This window comes from Hemitrygon akajei, chromosome 5 (assembly GCF_048418815.1).
Source record: "Hemitrygon akajei chromosome 5, sHemAka1.3, whole genome shotgun sequence".
Lineage (NCBI taxonomy): Eukaryota > Metazoa > Chordata > Chondrichthyes > Myliobatiformes > Dasyatidae > Hemitrygon > Hemitrygon akajei.
In genome coordinates this window covers 172,690,537-172,696,892 of record NC_133128.1, presented here as the reverse complement: position 1 = coordinate 172,696,892, position 6,356 = coordinate 172,690,537, and positions in this window count along the sequence as shown.

The window sequence follows — 6,356 nt, the reverse complement described above, 5'->3', positions numbered from 1 at the left end:
CAGGTGGTGTCTAAATTGAGTTTCCATCACATTTCAAAAATAATCATTAAGTAGAATACTGATGAATTGCAATCTCGCCTACCACCCTATAAACTTCCGCATACAACACATTGTCCTCTGCAACTTCCACCATCTTCAACCAGGACTCTACCATCAAGCACATCTTTCCCTTACCCCTCCCCCACTCTCCACTTTCCACAGGGGTCGTGCCCTCTGTGATTCCCTTGTCCATTCGACCCTCTCCACTAATCTCCCTCCTGGCACAGACACCTGCAAGCAACAGAAAGTGCTACACCTGCCAATTCACCTCTTCCCCTACCTCCATTCCGGGCCCAAACAGTTTTTCCTGCAAATCTGTTGGGGTTGTCTTTTGTATCTGGTGCTACCAACGTAGCCTCACTGCAATGGTGAGACCCAACATAAATTGGGAGATCACTTTGGCAAGCACCTCCTCTCCATCTGCCAAATGTGGAATTTCCCAGTGGCCAACCATTTTTGTTCCTATCCCCATTCCCAATCCAACGAGTTGGTCCATGCCTTCCTCTTTTGCCACGATAATGCCACTCTCAGGGTGGAGGAGTAACACCTGATTTGTGTCCAGGTAGCTTCCAACCTCTCCTCAACTGGCAACTCGGTTTTTTTCCCCCGGGTGATCACATGGGTTTGGGTGGGATGAATAATAAAATAAAATGGGCGGCATGGTGCCCTGTTGGTTGGCACTGTTGCCTTGTGGGATTCGGTGAAAACTAGAGTTAAGATTGGATCAGCCATGATCTTGTTGAATGGCAGAGCAGGCTTGAGGGGCCGATTGGCCTACTCCTGCTCCTATCTCTTATGTTCTTATGAACATCGATTTCTCCTTCCCCCTTTCCCTTCCCACTTTGGTTTCTTACCTCTTCTCCACACCTGCCTCTCACCTCCCCCTCGTGCCCCTCCTTCTTCCCTTTCTCCAACAGTCACTCTCCTCTCCTATCAGATTCCCTCTTCTCCAGCTCTTTCTTTACCTTTCCCACCCACCTGGCTACCCCTATCACCTTCTACTAATCCTGCTCCACCTTTTTATTCTGGGATCTTACCTCTTTCTTTCCAGTCCTGAAGAAGGATCTTAACCTGAAGCATTGACTATTTATTCATTTCCATAGATACTGCACGACCAGCTGAGTTCCTCTAGCATTTTGTCTGTGTTGCACTGGATTTCCAGAATCTGGAGCACCCCTTATGTTTCTGAATTGCAATAGTCTGTATCACCACCAGGTGGCAGCGAGACTCCGATCATCCTGTCGCCAGTTCTCAATTCATGAATCTTTTCAATTCCATTAATCCTGTGAACACAACTTGAAACAGAAATCTCTTTTAGAGACATTTAGCTAGGAATTTAATTGAATGCATGTGGATCATTTGATGACATATACTGTCATCATAAGAATAGCCCAATTAAATAGCATGCTAATAAAGGGAAAGAGTATAAAAAATGAGAGGAGTAAGCTTTTAAAACCCTCAGGCTGCTCTGCCATTAGGCAATATGAAGCCTGCCCTTCTGCCTTAACACCAGTTCCAACTCGATCTGGTATTCTTTTAATTCTTTCTTTCTTTAGAATTATCTCTGTGGAGGAACATTTGTAAGGAGGTAAAATGGCTGCCACATAAATATTGCCGCAACACAATAACAGTTGAACGAGGAAATTACTCCAATATTCATGATGCAGTAATTTCTGAACTTTCTATGTTTACAAATGCCTTGTGTACCTTGGGTTTCAATATAATCTAGGTAGGTAGATCACACGATATGCATGAATTGTGCTGGTGCCTCAGCAATTTTCTTTTACCATTGCATCCAGCACCTGAAATCGTAGTGATTTAGAAAATAACCAATTTGTCTAATCCCTTATCTATTTTCTGTTTGGTAAAATGCATCATACTCCAAAGCCTTTCTTGAAACTGGAAAATCTAGTGGTAAAGCATTTTAAATAGCATTTCTTATTTTTGTGTAAGGGCAAAATCCCCACAGCAGAAATTTAGAATACTGTACTATAAAACACTTTGAATAAAGGACAAAGTGAAAGTTGAAAACCCAAAGTTCACACCACTACTTTCCATATCATCCTCATGCAGTGAATAAATTGGAGAGCTCTGCCTTAGTCATACCGTAAATTCAGTTTACACCACTTGGCACAAGTTGCACTGTGTGTTCAAGTGCCGGCACGCTTTCTGTGAGTGATACTTCCCTTATGAGACGTGCTTTTATGTATTGCAATAGTTGTCTAATTGCACAACAGTTAGGCTGATTGACATGCTGTGCATCCTGAAGTTTTTGTGATCAAAAGCGTTTCCTTAGCATAGTGCCTTTCGTATACGTTATTCCTGAAAAAATTTAAATTTCTTATAATTATTTAAACCATACATATGAACTAAGATGCTAACATTCTATTTTAATTAATATGTTCCATATTCAATATCCTTTTGTTTTATGATTTAAGTAGCAGTCCAGTATTTACTGCAGAAATATACTATTTTATGAGGAATTCAACTTTTACCACTCAGTACTAGAGAATGTCTTGGCTTGTCAAAGATGGGCGCTGTGTTAAAGTTTACTCACCCATCCTTTGCAATGGAATTTGTAGATACGGAACATATTACAAGTGAGACTGAAGAAATATACCTGAAAGGTATAAATAGGCCAGTGACTCCATAAGTGAACACGACTGTGGTTTCCACAAAGTGGTATGTCTGTTGGAGTTTGGCATGGGAGGAGGGACTGGAGGATGGTGATGGTTGGTGGGCTGAAAAATGTTACTTACGTTTGCTGAGAAGTTGCTTCAGAAGTAACTATTTTGTTTGCTATGAAGTGCTTTGGCATTTCCAAATGTTATAAACGCTACTATTAAAATACTATATAAATTTAATTTTCTATTTAAATATTTCCTTTCTAAATGAATATCAAAAATGCCCAAGGTGGATTAATAATGGCTTAAACACTACTATGGGCCTATCCATCATCATTTTCATTATACATTCTTTGGCCAATCAAAAAAATATCGAAATTGTCTCAGACACAGAATATGACTATTGTCTTATGGCTTCTTTTCCTTTTAAAATAAACATTGGACTTCTGGTCTCACTTTGAATTCATGCCATTTAACATCATTCTGTTGAGTGTGTATGCTTATCCTTTTATTCTTCTTCTAGAAAAAGTCAATTCATCCCTTTCAATATTAAACTGAATTTGGCACCTGTCAACCTGTTAACCTACGATCCACAGGAAATCTTTTAGAGACCTCAGTTACTTGTCAATTCCCTCATTTTGAGTTCTCAGTAAATTTGAATATGGTGGTTTCTTGTGCCCATCTATGAAACATCAGTACCTACTTAAAGCTTTTAGTCCTTGTTTAGTTCAGGTAACATCCAATGTCTCTAATTCTTTGTTTCCTCAGTGTCAGCTAATCTCCTATTCAAGTTTTCACATTTTCTCTATAACATAGACTTGAAATTTTGTTAGAAGTCTCATTTGAGATTTAGTAAAAATTCACATTTTTATGCATTTACCAGTATAGACAAAATGGCCTTCTCTGGCCCAGGCACTTCAATAATATTGTGCGGTCATTCTTTGCTACCTAATTAATTACCTCTTCTAATAACAATCCTTATTATCCTTCACCAAAGTCATTTTAACATTAACATTGATTAATTCTTTCAACTTGACCAACGAGACTATACATGTGGATATGAAGAAACCCTGTTGTCTGTCTAAACAGAAATGTTGTTCTGTCAATGTTTTTCAAAGTTCAAATTAAATGTATTATCGAAGTACATATATGTCACCATATACAACCCTGAGATTCACTTTCTTGTGGGCATACTCAATAAATACTAGAAGCACAATAGAATTAATAAAAGACTGCATCCAACAGGACGAATAAAACAACCAATGTACAAAAGAGAACAAACAGGGCAAGCACAAAACGGAAATAAATAAACAAACAAAATAACTGAACAAACAAATAAATAAATAAGCAATAAATATCAAGAACATGAGATGAAGAATTCTACAAAGTAAGTCTGCAGGTTGTGGGAACAGTTCAGAGATGGAGCGAGCAAAGATGAGTGAAGATCATGATGGTTAGGGGGAATAACTGGTCCTGATCCTGAGGGTGTGGGTCCTAAGGCTCCTGTACCTTCTTCCTGATGGCAACAGTGAGAAGAGAGCATGGCCTGGATTGTGGGGTTCTTTATGATGATGATGCTTTCCTGCTGCAGCATTCCATGTAGATGTGCTCAACAGTGAGGAAGTCTTTACCTGTGATGGACTAGGCTATATCCATTACCTTTTGTAAGATTTTTGCTCAAGGGCATTGGTGTTTCCGTACCAGGCCATGATGCAACCAGTCAATATACTCTCCACCACACATCTATAGAAGTTTGTCAAAGTTTTAGATGTCATGCCAAATCTTCACAAACTCCTCAGAAAGTAGAAGCACTGCCGTGCTGGACTCAGGACAGGTCCTCTCTGATCCCCCAATGACAATGAGCTCTTGGACCTCTGGTTTCCTTCTCTTAAGTCAGTAATCAGCTCCTTGGTCTGACTGACATTGAGTGAGAGGTTGTTATGGTGGCACCATTCAGCCAGATTTTCAAGCTCCCTCCTAAGTGCCAATTTGTCACCTTCTTTGATTCGACCAGCAGCAGTGGTGTCATCAACAAAACTAACTATAGCATTGGGGTTGTGCTTAGCCCCCCAGCCATAAGTATAAAGTGAGTAGAACAGGGGGCTAAGTACACAGCCTTGTGGTGTACCTGTGCTGATGGAGATCATGGAGCAGATGTCTTTGCCAATCTGACTGACTGGGGTCTGCAAATAAAGAAATCCAGGATCCAATTGCACAAGGAGCTAACGTGGCCAAGGTCTTGAAGCTTATTGATCAGCTCCGAGGGGATGATAGTATTGAATGACGAGCTGTAGTTGATGAAGAGCATCCTGATGTGTGCATCTTTGCTGTCCAGGGTTGAAAGAAGAGACAACGAAATGGTATCTGCTGTGGACCTGTTGTGACGTTAGGCAAACTGGAGTGGATCCAAGTCACTTCTCAGGTAGGAGTTGATGTGTTTCATCACCAACCTCTCAAAGCACTTCATCACTGTGGATGTAACTGTTACTGGACGATAGTCACTGAGGCAGGTAACCATGTTCTTCTTGGACACCGCTATAATCGAAGCCTGCTTTAAGCAGGTGGGTATCTCAGACTGCTGAAGTGAGAGGTTAAAGGTATTGGTAAACTTCAGCACAGGGCTTTAATATTTAGCCAAGTACCCTGTCTGGGTCAAATGCTTTCCAAAGGTTCACCCTCCTGAAGGATGCTCTCGCGTCAGCCTCAGATTGAAATCACTGGGTCATCAGGGGCTGTCAAAGCGAGCGTAGGAGGCATTGGGCTAATCTTGTCGCTTGGTTTCACTTTGTAAGAGGTGACAGCATTCAAGCCCTGCCACAGCTGTCAAACATCCTACAGTGATTCTCATTCGGCCTGGAATTGCCACTTGGCATGTGAGATGGCTTTCCAGATATTGGACATGGAACTCTTGTATTTCACTTGGTCACCAGACCTGAATGTCACTGATCTGGCCCTCAGCAGTCTGTGCATCTCATGGTTCATCCAGGGCTTCTGATTGGGGAAGACCGAATGATTTTGTGGGGACACTGTTTTTATAAATCAGTAGTATATTTGTTCGGATCCTCTGAGTCCTTGAATATGGCCCATTCTACCACTTCAAGCAATCCTTTATCTGCCCCTCTCCCTCCTGCGGCCACCTCTTTGTTGTCCTTAACTCTGGAGCCTTGTTCTTTAGCCCCTGCCTGTATGCAGGTCGAAACAGGACAGCCAAATGATCAGATTTCCTGAAATGCGGTCTTGGGATGGAAAGGTAGACATTCCTAATCATAATATAGCAGAATTCAAGTATGTATGTTGATAATAATTGGGCAGAGACTTCTTTAAACAAACCTGATTGAAGTCACCGACTTCAGGCCCCCACCTTTAGCCCTCTCCAAATCAGTAGTCCAGACCATCCTGTGTGTCAAGAAGCTCTCGGGTTTTGTCAGTGTATCTGGCACGTCTGGAGTGAGCCATCTCTCTGTGAAACAGAGAATACAGCAATTTCTCATTTCCTTCTGAAACAGCAGTCTTGTTCTCCAGTGACTGTACGTTTGTTAACAAATGCTGGATAGAAGAATTTTCATACCCGGCATTTTAGCTTGGCTTGGAATCCTCCCCTACTTTCTCTCTTCTGGCCGTGGTGAAGCTTCTTCTGCTTAAAGGTGCAGTACCTGCATGCTTGAGAGTTAAGTCACTCAGTCCTTCAGAAGA